This window comes from Carya illinoinensis, chromosome 4 (assembly GCF_018687715.1).
Source record: "Carya illinoinensis cultivar Pawnee chromosome 4, C.illinoinensisPawnee_v1, whole genome shotgun sequence".
NCBI lineage: Eukaryota > Viridiplantae > Streptophyta > Magnoliopsida > Fagales > Juglandaceae > Carya > Carya illinoinensis.
The window spans coordinates 36249110-36263764 of record NC_056755.1 but is presented as its reverse complement, the minus strand read 5'-3'; the positions used below and the strand labels follow the sequence as shown (position 1 = coordinate 36263764).

General features: G+C 34.2%; 1 long non-coding RNA gene across 1 annotated transcript; it reads right to left on the bottom strand.

The window, feature by feature from the left end:
• Positions 1-11704: 11704 nt before the first annotated feature.
• LOC122308154 lies at positions 11705-13731 on the bottom strand. Its single transcript, XR_006241938.1, has 3 exons — positions 13318-13731; positions 12995-13080; positions 11705-12343 (listed from the first exon to the last, which is right to left on the bottom strand). It is a non-coding gene; the product is annotated as an uncharacterized LOC122308154 (long non-coding RNA).
• Positions 13732-14655: the final 924 nt, after the last annotated feature.

Genomic DNA, 14655 nt, shown 5'->3' with positions numbered 1-14655 from the left:
TGGTTTACTTCGTCTTTACTGTTGGTTTCGAATAATAAATCTGGTGGCATATTTCTTTGGTCAAGTTTATGTATCTTTTGAATGTGAATTATAATTAGTTTAAGAGATAAGCCAATATATAAGGCAATTTTTAATATATTGAATATGATTTAATTAAAAAAATGATACTTCAAAGTGAGAAAACGTGTTTTTACCACATTTATTATTATTACAAGTGGGTAATATAAAATATAAATTATTCATCATCATGATCGGAAGATGCACAAAATAAACTCAACATGTGATCAACAAATATATATTAAACTGGATTAAAGAGTTAATTAAAGTGACATTCAGTTCTTTTTTCTTTTTCGGAAAATGTCTTATACTTTTTTAGAACCAAATTATAATATAATTTAAATTATAATTAAAATTTATACATTTAAAAAATTATAAATTTATTAGAGTTATATTTTGAATTAACTTGAATTCAACTTCAAGTTTTTAACAAATTTTATATAAATGACTATATTCAACCCCGCCCCGCGCTCAACCCAATATCTGATAATGTTTTAGACCCAAATTATAATATAATTTAAATTATAAATTAAAATTTATAAATTTAAAAAATTATAAATTTTTTAAAGTTATATTTTGAATTAACTTGAATTCAACTTCAAGTTTTTAACAAATTTTATATAAACTAATATATTCAACCCGCCCCGCGCGCCCCCCGCTCAACCTAATGTCTAAAACTTTTTTCGACCCAAATTATAATTTAAAATTTATACATTTAAAAAATTATAAATTTATTAGAGTTATATTTTGAATTAACTTGAATTTGGAAGGACAATGAGAATTTGGAAACATGCGTGGTATGCGGAGCGTCAAAGTGGAAGCAAAAAGAGTCTATGAATGATATGTCTAAAAAAGGTAAAAGAAGTCCAGCGAAAATATTAAGGTGGTTTCCATTAAAAACAAGGTTGCAAAGGCTTTTTATGTCATCGAAGACTTCTTCACAAATGAAATGGCATGCTGTGGGCCGTACAAATGATGGGGTATTAAGGCATCCAGCAGATGGCATGGCCTGGAAGACGTTTGATACACAACATGATGATTTTGCCTCTGACCCCCGCAATGTTAGGCTTGGTTTATCTGCAGATGACTTTAATCCTTTTGGGAACATGAGCATTTCTTATAGTACTTGGCCGGTTATGTTGGTACCTTACAATTTATCTCCTTGGATGTGCATGAAACGATCAAGTTTCATGCTATCGTTGATTATACCGGGACCATCATCACCTTCAATGAATATAGATGTATACTTAGAGCCTCTAATATCAAAATTAAAGGAATTATGGGAGGTTGGAGCACCAACCTATGATATTTGCTCTAGAGAGATCTTTACAATGCGCGTAGCTTTAATGTGGACGATAAATGATTTTCCTACGTATGGTGATTTGTCTGGGTGGAGTACGAAAGGTCGTTTAGCATGTCTTATTTGTATGGGTAACACACGATCTAGATGGCTGAAACATGGAAAAAAGTTTTCCTATATGGGGCATAGACGATTCTTGCCAAGTAATCATAGGTGGAGAATGATGGCAAAAACATTTGATGGTACACGAGAAATTGATCCTTCACCTACTATGCCAACACCTGATGAAATCTTGGAACAATTAGATGATTTAAATTGTAATGATAGAACAGATCGTAAAAGAAAAAGAGTTGTGGGGTCGACTAGTGTTAAGGAACACTCATGGAAGAAATGTAGTATTTTCTTTAGTTTACCATACTGGAAAGATAATTTATTGCGTCATAATCTTGATGTGATGCACATTGAAAAAAATGTGGTCGATAATATTGTTGGCACACTATTAAATATTGATACAAAATCAAAAGATGGCATAAAGGCACGCCTTGACTTACAAGAGATGAGTTTGAGACCACAACTTCATCCGATTACAACAGATGCAAACAAGACATATTTGCCTCCTGCCATTTTCACAATGAGTAACAAAGAAAAAGAAGACTTGTTAAAGGTTATACAAAATGTAAAAGTACCAGATGGTTATTCTTCAAATGTTTCACGTTGTGTCAAGCTTCAACACCGTACTATAGTGGGCATGAAGAGTCATGATTGCCATATACTGATGCAACAGCTCCTGCCAATTGCATTACGTGGATCATTACCTAAGAAGGTAATAGAACCATTAATCCAGCTATCTGGATTCTTTAGGGGAGTTTGTTCCAAAATGTTGCGGCTTGAAGATTTGGACCGATTGGAATCTAGAATACCTTACATATTGTGCCTATTAGAAATGATATTTCCGCCATCATTTTTCACGGTTATGGTTCACTTGACTATACATTTAGTTGCAGAATGTAAGCTTGGAGGACCCGTTCATTATCGATGGATGTATCCCATTGAAAGGTATGCTTTAGTTATTGTACTAAAAGTCATGTGCGTCCATTAAAGTAAGAACATATTTTTTAAAAAATAATAAAAGTCATCTAATGATTTATGTGATAGGTACCTTCACCGACTTAAGTTTCATGTGCATAACAAAGCTGCGCCAGAAGGTTCCATTGCTGAAGGATATTTGCTGGAGGAATTATTGACATTTTGTTCTCGTTATTTAGAATCCGCTCTAACAGTTTTCAATAGATCATCTAGGAACCCGGATGATTCTAAAGGGAAAGTTGTTGACGTTCGCCTCGATTTTATGTCGTGGACCCAAGCACATCGCTATATTCTCTTCAACTCTGACGATTTCACTTCATTCTGCATGTGAGTTGCAATGCTTGATACCTATGAATTAAATTATATTTAATTTATATTTGTGAAATTGTAACAGACATTTCCTATATGAAACATATAATAGGATGCACTTGGAAATAATGAGGCATACAGTTGATGGGAATCATTTATCGAATGATGAACTACAGAAGAGGCACGAAGACAAATTTTGTAATTGGTTCCAAGACTATGTATGGATTAGACACCATTCAATATTGTATCACAATATTAATTTATTATGCCTCTGTAGCTAGTTTTTATCATTTTAATCAATGCTAATAATCCAACTTTTCAGGTAATGAAAATGGATGACAATGGAAGAAGCAAATTGGGCCATAAAGTCGTAATGCATTCTAAAGGACCCATGCGAGTTGCCAAAGAATTTAAACGAATTGTCATCAATGGCACAAAATATCGCACTAGGAATCACGAAAATGGGAAGAAAACTCAAAATTGTGGTGTTAGTGTGTGTACTGATCAAGATGACCCTGCTTGGTATGGCCAATTAACACGCATAATTGAGGTTATGTATTATGATGGATCCCGATATGTGTTATTCAAATGTGATTGGGCAGACGTTACTCAAGGTAGAGGTTTCAAGGAGGACGAGTTTGGCTTTACTATTGTAAATTTTTCTCATCTAGTACACACTGGTAGTCGGATAACTGATGATCCGTTTGTTTTATCTTCTCAAGTATCTCAAGTATTTTATGTGGCAGATGAAAGATGCCCAAATTGGGTCGTCGTCGTTAAGACAAAACCAAGAGACGTGTATGACACTGGTGAAGAGGAAGTGACTGACGATGATGAGGATGAATATTTCGTCAATGAATATTGTATTAACACTTCCAACGATGAAGCTATTGAACTTGGTATTGACGATGTTGTGTGGACGCGAAATGACATAGATGGAATGACAATCGAAACTCGCTAATAGCGTTGAGGTTTCGTTTATATTTCTATAGGCTTGTTTACATCAATTTTTATATAGGCCTGTTTAGTGGTACTGTTTTTGCTATATCATTTTGTTGGTACTTGGGTTTTTTAATTTTGTTTTATATTTTTGTAAAATCCAAGAACTTTGATTGTTACTACGGTATTCCTCCGCCACAAGTGAGGGTTTATTAATAAATTCGGGTAGGGGTCACTAATGGACATGTGACTACCCTCTCTTTAATTTTTTTGTTAGGAATATGATATCTCTTATCACATAAATCTATCTCATTTCATGCTCAAAATATTATTATTTCTTTTGATTTTCATATATGCAATTTTTTTTATTATTATTTTTTTTTTGTGTATAGGTACAATGGGTCCAAAAAAGAAGGCAAAGACTACCATACCACACTTGAGAAGACAATTTACAAGACTACAAGCTGTCCATAGTGAGACACAATCTGATAGGGCGGCCCATTCATTACCCTCTGTCGATGGGCCACCTCTTTCCGTTAATAGGATGGTAGAGTCATCACCTTCTATAGATTGTCCTTCACAACCATCATTATCTTCACAGCAAGAGACCCAACCTTCTCCATCTAACCAAATGGGAGGACAACTATCCACACATATGGAGATGAGCAGAGAGACCGAGCCATGCACATCTTTACCAATAGCACCTAGTTCAGAAGCAGAAAATGTCGACTCGTGTTCCGACATTAGAGATCGCTTTGTCGTCGTCGTAGGTATGTTTCTGTTTTTCTTACTTATTATTTATTTAACTATGAATGAAGATTTACAAAATACTAACAATGTAACTAAATCCATTTTTGCAGATAGTACTGGCGATCGAGTAAAGAGACCATTGCACTCAATTCCTGACATTTGGCATCTTCCAGAAGGGGAGCGCATTGAAATAGAGCTCAATCTTCTTGGTCAACCTATAAAAAAGCAAGACTCAAAGGTGGTAAGGTTTGGTGGTCTGATAGCGAGAAGTAATAAGTTGGTTCCAATAATTTACAAAGATTGGAGATCGGTGCCTAATACCGTGAAGGAGGAAGCGTGGGGTCTTATAAATGTATGGTTTTTTATAACATCATATTAAAACATTATTAATAATTAATAGGTATATTTTGAAATTTGTTTTTAGAAAGCTACTGACACACTTTTGTAAATTTATTTTGACTGTAGGGCAAGTTTAAAGTTCCTGATGACAAATTGGATGTATTCAAAAAATGGATACTAAAGGACTTGGGGAAGAAATGGAAAGACTAGAAGCATGAGTTGAAGAAAAAGTTACTTAATGAAAAAGACACATCTGCAGCACAAGTTGTGGCAAGGGCAAGTCCCGATATAGTGGACTTAGAGCAACTGGCAGAGTTGACCAATCTTTGATTTGATCCAGAATATATGGTAACAGTGCGCACATTTTTGTTATATATTTATAAAGTCAACCAGCTAGTTATTTTCATAATTCTCATAATCTTTGTGATGTTGTAGTCAAAATGTAATAAAAACAAGGAGTGTCGTAAGAAGCAGGTGATTGTTCACAGCGGAGGATCGAAAAGTTTAGCAAGACATGCCCATGATGTGGTATTTATTTATTTAATATTTATTTATTGTTGAATATTTGTTAGTTCTTTGTTTTCGATATATGTGTTTAATCTAAAAGATTGGAAGCAGAAAAAATCAACTGGGGCATTGCCAAGTCGAGCCCAATTGTTTGTCAAGACCCATAAGAAAAAGGATGGCACACACTACAATTATGAAACGAGAAAGAAAGTGGTATGTTTATTTTCAAATTTATTACTTTTTAATTTTAATGGATTTATAAGATGGAGAATAATGTGTTTTTTCAATTGTCTATTACAGGTTGAGATGGAGGAACTTTTAACACAAGACACAAATCCTATAGAAATGGGATCTGGAGGAACCATGACTTGGAAATCAGATGATGTTTATTCGAAAGTTATGGGCCTAGAACGGCCTGGACGTGTGCGCGGTTTGGGGTTTGGGCCAACCCCTACAAGGCAAACTTCTCAACATTCACTACCAACTTCAAACCAAGAAGATGGTATATCGAAGGAAGAGTTTGATAAAATGCAGAACGAATTAACTAAATTGCGGAACTTAGTAAACACATTCGTGCATGCACAGGTGAGTACCCCACATATGTTTAGTTGATATCAGTTAACCCTATTTTGGAATTTTTGGACTCTAATTTGAATTTATATTAAGGCTTCAAGACAAAATCAAAATGAGAATGAAGAGGAAGAGAAAGATGAAGAAGAGGAAAATGCTGAAGAGGAGGAAGATCAAGAGGAAGATGAAGAACAAGAAGAGGAAGATGAAGACAATGATTGAGGGTCAGGATTACAAGTTAGACTATACTTGAGACTATATTTATGGTATTTGTCATATATCGACGTTTGCTCTGTTTAATGGTATTTGAAACTTTCCTTAATTAAGACTAAATTTATGGTTATGCCATATATTGACGTTTGCTCTGTTTTGCTAAGTTGGAATTAGGATGGATTATAAAAGGATAACTGCTAGATTATGCATATGTTTTACTACTCTTTTTGGAAGTTGTGAATCTTAGTATGATGTTTAACATATTTTGTCATAAAATTCGCAAACGCCACATTCTTTTTTAAAAAATTAGAATAAATAAGAGATCCATATTAAAAGATTACATTTTTAATAATAGACTATTTTTTTCAAAAGGAATATTGTACGACACTTGCACAATTTTTAAAATGAATGCACAATACTTACATTACTGTATTATACATTATTTATTAAATATTAAAGGAAAAAATTAAACAGCGTCATATTAAGATCTCGATACGTGAACTCTCTTCTTTAATTCTATTTAACCTCCCTCCCTCCAGAACTGGAATGCGATATATGGCATTTACAGGTAGGGCATCCTAGAAATTAAACTAAGATTTTGTAGGTATTTTCGTATCATTTAAATAAGTTTTTTTATTATTTTTATTATTTATTTTACTATCAATAAATTTATAATAGCCTTCATCGCTGAGGTTATATATTATTACCGGCGTCACAATAAATACTTCGGCGCATTTCTCAATTACCGGCATTTCATTGATCAATTTTCAGCATTTGGTAAACGCCACCAATGCTATATAATTATTACCTACATAACAATATAAACGCTGAAAAACTACTTATTTACCAGCGTAAAATTAATCAATGGCCGGCATTTGTTCAAACGAAATAAACACCAAAACACTCAATACTTTATCGGCGTAAACTTTATTAATTGTCGGCATTTTGTGAAACGCCGCTGATGCTATATATTATTACCGACGGTACATTAAAGACGCCGGCAAACACGGTTAATATAACGGCGTATAATTAATAAAATATGACGTTTGTGTAAACGCCACCAAAAATATATATTATTACTGGCGTAACAATCTAAATGCCGAGAAACTACTAATTTCCCGGCGCATAATTGCTATCTTGGCGGCGTTGTTATAAATGCCGCTAAACCTATACATTATTACCAGCGTAAAAATGTAGACGCCGGGAATCTCAATAATTTACCGGCGGAAATATTAAGCGCCGGTAACATTTTATATCTACCGGCGCATAAACAAACGCCACGGATATAAACGCCGCCAATTTTGCTTTTTTTTGTAGTGTAACTTTCAAGCCAATAAAAATCTCAATATGATTTCAACCACTTTAAATTCATATCAATATTGTTTCTTCGAGAAACTAACTTGTGATTTCTATATCACATTTTCATATTAAAAGCTTCAGGCTTTTTATATCATGTATATAAATATCCACTGATATTTAACAAAAATCACCTCTTTAGGTGTTTGGACTTCAAGTCCATATTTATCACATTTTACTTAGTGATATCAATTCTGCAGGAATTGAGAAACTGACTCGTGATTTATATATCACATTTTTATTTCCTTTCCATAAATACCCACTGATATTCAACAAGCATCACATCTTTAGGTGTTTGGACTATAAGTCCCGATGCATCATATTTTACTAGTGAATCAATTCTGCAGGAATTGTTTCTTTCAAATTTGGCCAATATTTTACGTCGTATTCTTCGACGATTCTTGATTCACTTTCATCATTACTTCTGGTAATGTCAATTGCCATCTCATATGGAAATACGTTGTCGACAACGATTTTATTTCTATCCATAATTTCTCCATTATTCATGAAATGAAACGAGATCTCATTATTTTCAGGTACCTGTCCATCTTCAAAAGAAGACATTTTCATGAAAAACCTCTTCAGGAGGCACTCTTCAAGAGTTTATATAGGAGAATTTTATACAGAGAATTTGGATGGACTTTATTGCTTGTTTTGTGGGTATGGCCTCTTCAGGAGCACCAAATTATTTGTGCCTTTCTCTTTTGAGATACTCTATCTTTTGTATCGATAGTCTCACATGCCTTTATACATGTCTTTATACTGCTGAATTTCTTAATTGTCCTACAGGGACTTCAATCATCGCTAGAATTTTAGCAGCTAGAATATGAGACATTTTTATCTTATTGCATCCAAAATTTAATTATCATCTGAACTTCTGGTTCACATCAGGATAACGTCGAATTATTTCATCTTATTTGCTTCTGGAAAAATTTTTTTTCCACTTCTGGTGGTAAGACTTTATAGTAAAAGAATCTTCTGGTTCTTTTATGGACGTCCATATGAAAATCATTCGACTTATCGTAATTGATTTTGGATGATCAAGATAACCATAAAAAGATACAAATATTTTGAATCATATAACCTTTTGATGCATCATAATATTTGATTCAATAATTTGTATAATATCATCTCAAAGAGAAAGCTTACAGCTTTTCCAATACGAGCTTCTGGTCCGAAAAGATATTCATTATCACGTCCAATCTCTTAGTTTCTTTAAATGAAATGCATCATTCTTTTCACTTCAGGTAATAGAATGATATAAATTCATTATCATTCACTTCAGGGAATGATATAGATCTAGTAAGACGTGACTAATGATTCTTATCAAAAGCTCATTATTTTGCTCAGTCACTGAAAGACCTGATACAAATTTAGAATATATTGTGAACGTTTGCATTTCATATTGCTACTTCAGGAGCATACTCGATATTGCTACTTCAGGAGCACATTCGAGACGTTCATTCAAATATATATTCTTTCCACAATTTTAATTATGCAACTTCAGGTGCATAAATCATAATGAGCTTTTGGTACAAGTATCACACATATGAGATATTCAATAAAATTATTGATTTAGGGCGATCCTTCAGGGATGCTCCATTTCCATTCTCAGATAAATCATATCATCAATAATTTATAACAAGTATAAAAGAATAAATAAAACTTTCATTACTACAAAACATTGCAGAATATAAAAATATTTTATAATAAGATAAAGGAAATACATTAATTAAAAATGAACACTTTCATGATCAACTCTACCACTAGAATCCTCAAAGAAATTAGAAACATCAAGGCTTGTAATATCTTCTCCATCTATAGAATCTAAAGCATATGATGGTTCAGCAAAATTTGTTTCAAATTTCTTTATTTTTTCTTTTATAGAAGATTGGTATAAGTCAACCAAGTGCTTATCTGTACGACAGATACGAGCCCAATGTCCAGTCATACCACATCTATGGCATCCATCTTCATCTTTCTTTAAAAATTTGTTTTGAGGACCTTTGCCCTTCTCTGAGTTGAACCACTTCTGGTGGTACGGTGTATATCTATTGTTGTCCCTTTTAGTGTGGTCACTTCTAGGACCTCCACTTCTATAGTTTTTCTTACCACGTCCACGTCCTCTTTTTCTTTGAAAAGATGCACCATTCGCTTCTGGGAATGATGTAAATCTAGTACCATTCACTTCAGGGAATGATATAGAACCAGTAGGACGTGACTGGTGATTTCTTAACAAAAGCTCATTATTTTGCTCAGCTAATAGAAGACAAGATGGAGTTTTCATTAAGTAATGTAATATTTCATATTCATTTTGGAAACTACAAAAATATATTGAAAAACTTACTTGAAGTAGACGACTACTAGCTTCAAAATCGTCAGAACTTTCGTGCTGATAACGTGTTATGAAATCATTCAAAAGAGAGAGTCATAACGTGTTATAAAACTTTCAAAAGGAGAGAGAAAGATATAGAGCTCAGAGAGGTTATGAAACTTATGAATTTCTTAAAGAATTCAACGATATATATAGGCGTACAAAGGGGACTATGCTAGCTTACTATGCAATACTATGCTGGCACTATGCACTGTGCATATGTCGGTCATTCACTGTGCCAGTTACTATGCAGTACTATGCTGGCACTATGCACTGTGCATATATTGACCATTCACTGTGCCAATTACTATGCTAGCTTACTATACAGTACTATGCTGGCACTATGCACTGTGCATATGTCGGCCATTCACTGTGCCAGTTACTATGCAGTACTATGCTGACACAATGCACTGTGAATATGTCAGCTAGCTCAAGGTGGTCATACAATTTATTTTACAACAATATTATTTTACAACAAATATAATAATTATATTAATAGGCTATATTAGTTAAACGCATTGGCAATTTATTATTTGCAGCCAATTGACAGACTGACAATTGAGATCATGAGGATGGCCAGATAGTGGGTATTGACCAATGACTAGCTAGCTAGCATTATCGGCAATAGGGCAACAGATAGAAAGATTGGTGGGTTTCTCAGAAGAATGAAAATGAAATATTGGACCCACATATGTATCATGCCCTATGCATGGTTCGGGGTTGGCATCCTGAAATATCTCTCATCTGTTGAAAGTTTCCTCCTGAATACTTTACAAATTAATTATTTGGTGCAAGATGGAAAACACAACGGGACAATTACTCACCGATTATCCTGATCTATATTCCAAGAACTACCAACTTGTGTCTTTGAGATCATATATCATTCCAAAAGCTAGCTTTTGCTGTGCCCTGGACCCATCTGTACTTCAAACAATTTAACTTTTGTAATTACCCTCTTCAGGTTAGCTGACCGACACCTTCTCTTTAATTAAGGAATTTTATCATGTAATTGAAATTAAATAATGTATATCACTCGATAGAAAAAGCAAATTCAAAATAGAATATAATTCTACTCTTTCGATGGAGTACTGACACATTTTTTTTTAAAAGGGTTATAAGATCATTTGCACATAACTAACTTGTATTTAATATTATTCTTCAATTTTTCTATCTTCAAAGTTACACTTTAGTTAATATACTTATATTAATTAAGGGTATCAAACTGAACCATCACTCCATATATCAATAGTTTTTTTCTATACTCAAAAACTAATTAAAGGTGGGTGAAGTAAATAAGTTATTAGAATGCCAATTCCAATAGTCAGAAGCTCACCTTTGCCAACGCTCGATTAAATCTAGGATGATGCTCTTTGGGCTAATAGCTGAATAGACAAATTGTTAAAGGAGTGGTTCTACCTTCTAGCTCTTAATGTGATTAATTTTTTCACATCGGTAAATTTAAGTTTTGGACATGGGTTTTTGTTCTGGACTGTGGAACAAGGGACAGAATCTGCTGCCTTTGGTTAAGTATGAAAACATTACAGGAGCCCAAAGATCAAAACAAAGATAATGGTTGCCAAGTTCTCAAAATCCCCTAATGTCCAATGGCAGTGCAAAGTCCCACTTTTTTCTTTTTTTTTTTTTAAGAAAGAGTCAGAGCCACATGTCCAAGAGTGGCCCCTCTCCAATTTTATAAAGAAAACCTCACTTTTAGCGGAGGAAAACCACATAATGAAAAGTGCAAAGTCCCACTTATACAACTGAAAACAAGCGAATCAAAAAACCACATATACAAAAAAAGAAAACAGAGAGAAGACAGTTGAAATTAATTGTTGACATTGTGTTTCGAAATGAAAACAGAGACAACAATACAGCCGAATCTAAAAACAAATGTCACTAAACTCAGATTGAAAGAAAAACATCGTCGGAGACTATCACATTTCAAATGCACATTTTGTCACACGAGAACATAATAGAAATTATAGCATAATGGTGATTCTTTTGATCAGGGACGGGGAGCGTTTTGGTGATTTTTCGCTGTTTTTATATTAATTAGACGTTGGATTAAGGGTGATATGTACAAGATCAGGAGTCCGGCTGAGAGAGTTCGATATATTTATTCAAATCAAGGAGGAGTTAATTGAGAATTTCTCAAAACTTGCCTGGAAAGTTGAACTTTATATATTGAATTACATGGAACTTTCCCTGACAGTGATCATTGATTCTAGGGAATATATTTAAGGTCCCTAGCTATTCCAATCTTCCAATACTAATGTGACTCATGAATGTATATCTTTTGGTACAGAACTAAATTAAAGTTGGATAGCTAGGGGCTTTACTAACTGTTTTATGTACTACTGCCTTCGCATTATTTCCTTTTTTTCGATGTCATGAGGATGGCCGTTTCTCCACACTTGCTAGTGTACAGCAAACGGACTGAAGACTAACCTTACCTTGTATAGAAATGCTATAAGAAAACATCACCCGGAGCTGCCACACTACAAGAATTAATTCATTCTAATCATGATGCTCATGATTAATTCCTGCATGGAATAGATAACAATAATAATTCCCAAACATCATGAGCAGTACTTCATGAAAAGAAACTACAACTAGAAGAATAATTTCCTCATTTATCACGAGTAAAAGCAGCTTAATTAAATGTGTCCTATTTTCGACAAGACCATATCCTAATGGGAGGGAAACGTTTGGAATTTTCTCAGGAAATGACATAGCAAATAAAGCGCCTCAAGACTTTGACAGTTATTTATGTTTTCTGTATGTAACTGGACATCGCCATTTTGTTCTATCATTCGAGTTGTCAATGTTTTTTTAACACAAGTCCACAGCAGACCCACCTCTGCATGCAATTTTCAGCTTCACTTGTTTTCTTTCTTTCCATTTAAATATTTATTTAGAGGATAGAGTTGCACGCATATTGGACGAAGCAATTTGAAAGAATATGAAAGTATACTAGTGTTGAAGAAAATTATGAAGAAACCTGATTTTGGTTACACCATGGCATAAAATAGCAATTTGAAATAAAATGAAAGAGAAAAGCACATCTATTTCATTAACATAATATGTTAACTACTTTAGCCAAACAACTGAGCAAATTTAATGTTAAACATACACACTAATTTCTACTTGACCTAAATGCATTTATAAAATTGGAAAAAAACAGAGGTTCTTACCATGGATAAATCATTGCAACTGAGTGGAGGAAAGGAAGGGGAAGAGGCGATACCAAAATCCCTTTGCCACCAGGAAAAGAATCATGCTGCAACAATAACATAGCAGATTTAGGAAAACATAAAAGGGGAGCTTTTGTGGAAAAAATCGCAGAAGATTCTATCAAACACAGGGACTGGTGTTTGCCGTGCTAAGAGGAAATGTAACAAATTCCTTGCGTAGGCATCAAATGGGTGGAGGCAGTGAGTTAGTGGTAGTTTTCAGATTCGGAAGACAACCACAAAGGGGGAGTGATTATGTAAATAAGAGGGACAAGAAAATATACCTTCACAAAGAACCTATGACCTAAAAATTAGCCTCGGTCAACAGCAAAATGTTGACACTCCGTGAGTTCCCAGCCAAATATAGATCCACTGTGCGCTAATTTTCAGCGAAGGGAGAGAACTACTCGGAATTGAATTGAGAAAGATGTGGAGAAACAAGAACTAGGGGGAGAAGGGGGTGGGAAAATGGGACTCCGAAAAGGGAAAGAGGGGTACGTGAACATGTATGCCTTGTGAAGCCTTCAAACCGAACGTTCTGTTTGCACCAAAATAGAGGTTACCGTCGGGATTTGCAGGTGGAGGTGGGGAGAAAAGGTTCTACCAAAGAACATGTTGGGGGAATTGTCTGAACACGTGGAAGGAAATGTACTGTTGGGGAGAAATAAAGAGATGTTTGGCCCTACTTCAATCCCGACGTAATTCTTAGCGTCGTAACAAGCCTTTTTTATTTGTAGCACCGTTAATTGCCGGACTATAGGAAAAATCATTGTAACAAATAATTTAAGGGAAGTCAATCTGGAAAGTTCAGGTTTGTGTTAAAAATTTTCCAGCAATGTGAAAATTGCTGTAAATAATAACCATTTACAACAATTTTATTTGCAGCATTTCAAATAACACTGGCTAAAGCGTATTTTCTTGCAGTGAGATTCTTTATGCAAGGGATAATCACTCTTCTTAAATTGGTTTGTAAGGTCGATCACATGGACAAAGATCCTGTTAGTAGATGTACGAACTTAAAGGCAGTAATTCTTAAGTGCCAGGCAGGCCACTTATATAACTGAAATAATCGAAGGTACTTTCTTCCTGCAAAAAGTAATAGCAATTTGATTCGTTTTGTTGATTTCCAAATGTGAAAGAGTAATGTTAAATACAAACACATAACGTATAAATCATCAGAAAAATGTGAAATCTTTCAAACGGATCTCACTTTTTTTTTTCAAAAGGCTTACTCGAGAGGTGCACGACCTTGAGCTTAAGCTTGTACAAATCATTTTCCAAATATTCCACATTTCTGATACACACATCTTGTTTTATTTGCAATAGAAATGGGAGCATGCTATGTCAAAGTGCTTCCTGAAAGAACAGTTAACATACCCCACTTTATTCCATAATTCAGTACAAGTGCACTTAAAACATGCCAATTCCAACAAAATACAACACCATCACTAAAGCACTATGCTTAAATAATCTGATCTGTAACGCCCTGGTCCTGGAGGGGTTAGACAGTTACTTCTTGAAACTTAAAACTCACATTTCATCCAGATATTTACAAACTTTAAAATATAAAGTCGTCAAAATACTACAAAATATTTTAATAAAATTTGCCAATCCACATAAAT